The 7,085-nt window shown below is 46.2% G+C and overlaps 1 pseudogene; it reads right to left on the minus strand.

The window, feature by feature from the left end:
• Positions 1-351: 351 nt before the first annotated feature.
• On the minus strand, positions 352-852 carry LOC121450599 (annotated as a pseudogene).
• Between the last annotated feature and the right edge of the window lie 6,233 nt (positions 853-7,085).

The raw sequence follows: 7,085 nt of genomic DNA on the forward strand, positions 1-7,085 counted from the left end.
CACTATTGTGGTTAGAAGTTGACAGCATGGGATGGGGGGAATGAAGAATAGGAGTGTCATTAAAAAATAGGTCAGGCTCCACCAAAACTGGGTGCCTGGGTGACTTGGTCTGCTTCAACCCAAGAGGAATCAGAAGATCAAAAGCAATTTGGGAAGGCCAGAACCATCAGGGTGGAGGGAGAAGGGTGGTCCAGGGGGTGAGGGGATATTTGGCAACTGGTGGGGAAGGGATTACCCTCACCCTGCTGGGATCCCCCCAGCCCTGCATGTCTGGCAGGAAAGGGGGAGCCTGCAAAACCCATGAGCAGGTCTGGGGCTGCTAGATGCTCCAGGCAGGGGGCTGGTGGCGGCTCACAAAGGCTTGCCCTCCAGGGAGATGACGGCACTGCCACCTAGTTTCTCTGCCAGGGTGCAGTGGTCCTTGACATCCTCATAACAGTTTGCTTGTAATTCATGCTTGATTCCTGTCAGCTTCTTCTTGATGGCATCCTTGGAGCTGGTGTAGATCATTTTGCTCTTAAGGGGTGCACTCTCAGGGGTCCAGAAGATGAACACCAGGTCCTCCTTCTTGCTCTCCTTGGTCTCCAAGGTGGCCTCATAGAGAGCTTAGCGGCAGTCCTTGTCTGGCAGCATCTTGACAAAAGTGGTGTAGGGATCGTCCACAGTCTGTCCCACATCTCCTACAAGGATCTCCTTGCCCTTCTCCAGGATGATGTTCTTCTTGTCCTCACTCAGGCAGAAGAGCACCACCTTCTTGCGTTTCTTCACTTCTTCTGGCATTGAAGACTTATGCACTTTCATGTCATTGAACACTTTGATGACACCATCAGAGACAACCACTCCAGAGGCCATGTTTCTGGAAGTTAAAGGGAGACAGGGAGAGCTAGAGAAGAACTGAGCCATTGCAGCTGCTACTGGGATCCAACTCTCTTCCCTTTTCTTCATGACTCCCAGCTGTAGTGTGTGTCTGGGCTCATATGTGTCTTCTGGAGCACTGCCAGTGTTCACTCCTGTGTGAGTAGGAGGGGTTCTCAAGTGTCACACTTGCTTTGCTTCCTGCGACATTCTCCTTGAACTGGTAAATTGTCAAGAACTCTAGACCATCTGTACAAGGATGAAAAGGGGACTTCTCCCTTCCATCTCTATAGAGGTAGGATGATATCCTCACACTGGCATGCAAGGCTTTTATGTGGCAGCTGGTTCTGAGTTCATGCTTTCATGTTTGAAGATCACCCACTTGGTTGAGTGAATCATTCCTGTCACTAGGAGGGGGATTTGATGGTTACATTCTCATCTTATGATATCTCTCAGGAGCTATTGTCAACATAACAAATGAATAATTGACCCTGTGTGGTGGTTGATCCCCTGTTGTAGCTCTCTATGGGAAGCAAGAAAAGTTCATGGTTGAATGTGTTCATGAGTGCCTGCAAAGGTTATTATCCATTTCCTGACATGGTAAGCAGCCTGGGGAATCAGGAAGTTTGGCCAAAAAACAAAAATCATTGTTTCTTGACTTGTGTGAAGATGAGCAGTGTGGATTTGCTGTCTGAAAGGGGCAGAGAAGTAACCACATGCTTTTCTGAGGTAAGACAGAAGGGCAGATGAGGCTGGTGCCTTCAAGTCTTTGAAAGGAAGTGGCCTGGCTTTATTGGAGGGTGTCCTTTAAGGATTCTATGACCTTGTCTATTAGAAACAGATTTCTTTCACATTGTCCCTGGCTAGACAACCTTTGCTTGAGGAGAGCTAACCAGACATATGTGTCACAGTCTAACCTTCCATGGTGCTCAGCCTGAATTCTCTGGCTACCTGCCCACCTGCCTCCCATACAGCTTCACCATGACAGGAAACAGATCATGATGTTAGAGTCACACAGTTTGCTATTCCCCCTGCTTTCCAAGGCCTCATGAGAAAGCTATGAAAATCACCCTTTGCTTGTTTAGATGGTTTTCTCAACAGAAGGAGCTGATTGACGGGGCACTCCCTAAATTACATGGTGTCCTGCGCTGGTCCAGGACTTATGTTCACATTGACTGCTGTGTCTATGATAGTCAGGGGTTGGAAGACACTAATGTTGAATGTTCCAAGTCTTTCAGCAAGTTGGCACAGAGGCTGTGGCATGGCTTGGTTGACAGGTTGAAACTGTGGTCAAACTTCCATTGTCACATAAGGCAGATCACTGATGGTTTTGTGTGTTCTGTCTCCCAATGAGAATTGAGAAGTGTGCCTGTTATTTGTTCTTTTTCTGAGACTATCTAGCTCATTCTCATCTTGTGAGGTGATATCAAATATCCAACTGTGTGCAGAGAGCCAAACAGTGCTCTTCTAGGTGAGGGGCTCCACAAAAGAAACTTCTTTGTAGATAAAATTGGAGTACAAGGGTCTCTTCTGTCTTCCAGACATCTTTATGGAAGTTCAGGTTTGCAACTTTCAAGAGAAACAGTGGTGCCATCTGCTCTCTGAAAATGCAAGAAGAGCAGAAGGACAGGGACATCAACAGTCAGAGCTCAGGAGATGCTACCCAAGAGTTTCCTCTACCCTTATCCTGATTAATATGTGGCTTAGTTTGAATGAGAATGGCCCCCATGGATGAACATATTTGCATATGAAACAGAAGATGCCAGTAGGGGGCTATAATGAGGGGTGGGCGGGCTGCATCCCTCCACCCAGCTAGCTTTACACCAGAAATAATTACACGGAAACTGTATTCTTTTAAACACTGCCTGGCCCATTAGTTCCAGCCTCTCATTGGCTAACTCTCACATCTCAATTAACCCATTTTTAATAATCTGTGTAGCCCCACGAGGTGTGGCTTACCAGGAAAGATCTTAACCTGCTTCTGTGTCGGGTGGGAGAATCATGGCGACTGCCTGATTCGGCTTTCTTTCTCCCAGAATTCTGTTCAGTCTACTCCGTCTACCTAATTTTCTGTCCTATTAAAGGGCCAAGGCAGTCTCTTTATTTATCCAATGAAATTAACACAAAACAGAAGACGTTCCCCCATCAGGGGGCCACAGAGCTTTAAGGTTTCTAAAACCAAACCCATTCCAAGTAATCACTCTCTCTCTCCTCTCTCTCTCTCTCTCTCTCTCTCTCGCTTGAGAATCAGTGTCAACTATCACCTCCAGCTTCAATGCCATGACTTGTTGCTAGATTCCAATCAGGATGGTCATGTGCTGTCCCCCATCTGTAACTGGGATCCCTAAATAACATGCTTTTACCCATGATGGCCTTGGCCACAGTGCTTTGTCAAGGCAAGAGAGTAGAAACAGCAGGAATGGACAAATTCAGTAAGTGAATGCTAGAAGAGATATCTGTCTGCATCAAGTTCCTATCTCAAAGGCCCTAGGGTATCTGGCAAATGATTAATGACACAGCTAGACAACTGTTAAACCCTCCTTATGATGACCTGCTGACCCACTGCACCATCAACACCAGTAGAGTTTGGCATTGTAGGCTGCCATAGAGACTTGTCCTCAGCGGTGGCCAAGGAAGTATATTGCAAATTGCTAAGCAGACACAACATCCACATTCAGAAAGATCAATGCCAGCATTCTCAGCAGACATAAGAAAGCCCGATTCATTGATGGATTCCATGAAGACCAGGCTTCAGAAACTCATCTTCCACACAGAGACACTCAGAGAATCAAACTAATTCATCTAAATCAGCGCTTCTCAACCTGTGGGTCTCAGCCTCTTTGGGGGTCACATGAGCCTTTTACAGGCTCATCTAAGATCATCAGAAAACACAGATATTTACATTATAACTCATAACAGACACAAACATACTTATGAAGCAGGAGCAAAGGGGATCTTCACAACATAAGGAACAGTATTAAAAGGTTGCAGCATTAGGAATATTGAGAACCACTGATCCAAATAACCACCTCAGACAAGAAGCCCTCACCGACACAGAGAGCTGTTCACAACCTGCATGGAGACTATGAGGATTCTGCAGACACCTCACTCAGCAAGAACGTACACAATAACACTGGCTGACACCTCAGTAGCCCCACAGCAGTGAATGTTTCCCCAATCTAGACCCCATATGTCATCACTGAACACAAAGCAGTCCAAAGATGCTAACCTTATCTGGCAGTGATGCTCCACAGCCCTCTGAAGTCCTAGTTACCTTTTCACAGTAGCCAGAAAAGTTCTGTGGTTTTAACCAATCAAAGAGAAAAATTCATTTACTGGGATAAAAATACTATCACAGTTTCTAAATTTCTGGAACATGGGAAGGGCAGCATGGACCCTGGTGGCAGGAAGCCATGAAGAAAAGGACACAGATGCTACCAGATCAGCCTAAGGACGGTTAGAGCAGAAGGAGAAGGAGGCTTAAGGGAAGGGTTTGGCTTCAACCCCCCCCAGGAAGGCATGCTTTTCTGCTCCTGGGAACCCCTGTCCTGTCCCTCATATATCTCTTCTTCAGGGAGTTTCCCCCAATCAGCCCACCCAAGATCCCTGTCCCTGCCCTACATGCTCATCTCTTACTTCTCAGCTGCCTGGCTGGAACTGGAATTTCCTATGGGCAGACTCTCCTCCCCTTCCCCAGTGTCATGCCCTGTACTCCTCAATCTCTTATTGATTTTTCTTCTCTCTTACCTTGTCCCACAAACCCCTCTCCTCCTCTCTACCCTGTGCCCCCTTAACTCCTGGGCCTGCACAGTACATGAACTTCTTTATAGCTGGTCATTGATAAGGATCTTTAAAACTAGGGAATGACTTGGTGAAGACCCCATGTTGTGTGGAACACGAAGTTGTATAATGTAGATTGCAGAAGTTGGATGCCTGGCTCTTTAATATGGGGTAGCCATGTGTCTTATTTCTCTGTCCAGCCATAGTGCTGGGCCAAGAATGAGCTTACCTTGAGGGAGCTACCAGCTTCCACTGCAGGGAGAAGAGAGCTAGAGCACTTGTGCCCATGTTGCTGGAGGTGTCTCACAGGGAACATCATATTTTGGGGTACACAGCTCTATGAAGTTCTGGCCTGGCTCCCTCTTGTGGCTGGTGGGTCACACCAGGACATAATGGACCCATGGTTTAAAAGCATGGCCCTAGGCCTGTTGTTCAGACCTTGAAAGGAGACACAAGCAAAGGACTCTGTTAGTGACTCTGACATCATCAGGACTCACCACTAGGCTAGTCTGCTCTCCCATAGCACTCTATATGATTTCTCTTGACTATCCTGATCACCCTTCCCCAAACCCAAACCCCTCTTCTTTCCTCCATGGCCTTTTGTTGCATCCTTTGCTTGTCTGCTTCAGGCTCAACTTTCTTAGAATCCACATAAAGGGGTAGAGTGGAAAAGCTCCTTCTAGGGCAACAGACTAGGGTTTGTGTCCTACAAATGATGCAGCATATCAGTGGCAAAAGCACAGATCAAGTACACCAGGAGAAGTCACTGGGTGTGCCTACCCAGCCTCACTGGGACTCCATTTCCAATGTTTCCCCATCCCTCACCTGGGGTTGAGTCTCCTTCCTTTGGGGTTAGGATGCAGCAGAAGAAACAGCAGCACAGATGATGGATTTGCCTCCTTACCTCTTTAAGATGTCTTCTCTGCTTCTTCTTGGAAGATATGGCTGCCTCCTGGGGTTTTCCCTTACTAGTGGTAGATGGCCACTTTTCAAAGGTGGTTATCTCAATGTTTTGGTAGTCAGTGTTCTGCCACTTAGGGACATGCATGTTGTCTTCATGGTCCACACTCCAGGGGTAGTGAACATGGTGTCTTTGCGATTTGCACTCTGGCTTGGGAGAGCACCCACGGTATCTACATGGTCCATGCTCAGGCTAGGGTGAGTGCCCAGTGTCTTTACAGTCTGCCCTCTGCCTCTGGCAAGCGCCAATGGTGTCTTCAAGGTCTGCGCTCTGGCTGGGGTGAGTGCCCACAGTATCTTTATGGTCTGTTCTGTAGCTACTTGGGGGGCATCCATGGTGTTGATAGTGTCATATGAGAGCTTCCTGGACTCCAGAGGAAATTCATTCAGGTCTCTAGATGTGCTGATAATCTTGGTAACCTCAGCATCATCCTGTGGTCCTAGGATGGGGTGACACTTGTCTTCCAGGACAAACAGCACATTGAGGGGTGACGGATGAGCATGATGGTGCTGCCCGTCTCCTGGATTTCATTCTCCCCACTGTCATCCAGTAACTCTGAGTCAGAATCCTCCAGGCAGGAGAGGTAGTCCTCATATGTCTCACTGTCATGATCACTATCAGATGAGCTCTTACTCTCTGTCTCCTCAGAATAAAATCATGGGTCAGAAAAACATGGACAGCTTATATCCAGTGCTTGTTTAAATCTGGACAGCTGGATGGTGTACAGGCCCTCTTGTTATTTATTTATTCTTTCCCTCTGTATGGTATTGATACTTCTCCATCACAGAGATTTTTTTGCACCAAAATTCTTTCTCCATTACCCCACTATGACAGAGAGTTTAACAGGGAATCCTAGGACAATTCTATGGGAAAACTATTTATCAAGTATGTAAGGAGATCAACTGAAGAAGTCCACAGTCAGCCACAAAACATCAACTTTTGTCATTCTCTAAAGAAGAAATAGACATGAGGTTCATACTGTAAGCCCCTGGTTCCAGAGAAATGGTGACTAGAGCTGTGGATCAGTAGCTGGAACCTTAATTGAATTGGGGGACATTGGGGCAGACACAAGGCGAAGCTGTAATGTCACAGAGCAGATGATAATAATCCAAGGTCACTGTATACATCTATAGAAGTATTATAGAGGATTTCTTATTTCACACAGATAAGGTTTAAAATAAGAAAAATTAAACCAAAGTAAAACATGACAAAAAATTTTAAACAGAACAATTAAGCAAAACGAACACACAAGCAGAAATCCGTGGCTCAACAAAAAGTATTGAGTGTATGTATTAAGAAGAACAACTGAACACAAAATTCAACCAACAAAGAGGAAATCTTCCAATGTCAAGGTCCAAGAGATTAGGAGATTCCAGTTTATCAGGTCAAATGCTCTCTATTCAACAAGAGTTTCTCTGCAGCATCAAGACAAACCGCAGTCTGCTGCAGGGCCTTATATGAAGAGATTTTGGTAACTTCTCACAAAGGC

This window comes from Microtus oregoni, unplaced genomic scaffold, assembly GCF_018167655.1.
Source record: "Microtus oregoni isolate MIOR12 unplaced genomic scaffold, Mior012 000007F_ref0000211, whole genome shotgun sequence".
NCBI classification, from domain to species: domain Eukaryota; kingdom Metazoa; phylum Chordata; class Mammalia; order Rodentia; family Cricetidae; genus Microtus; species Microtus oregoni.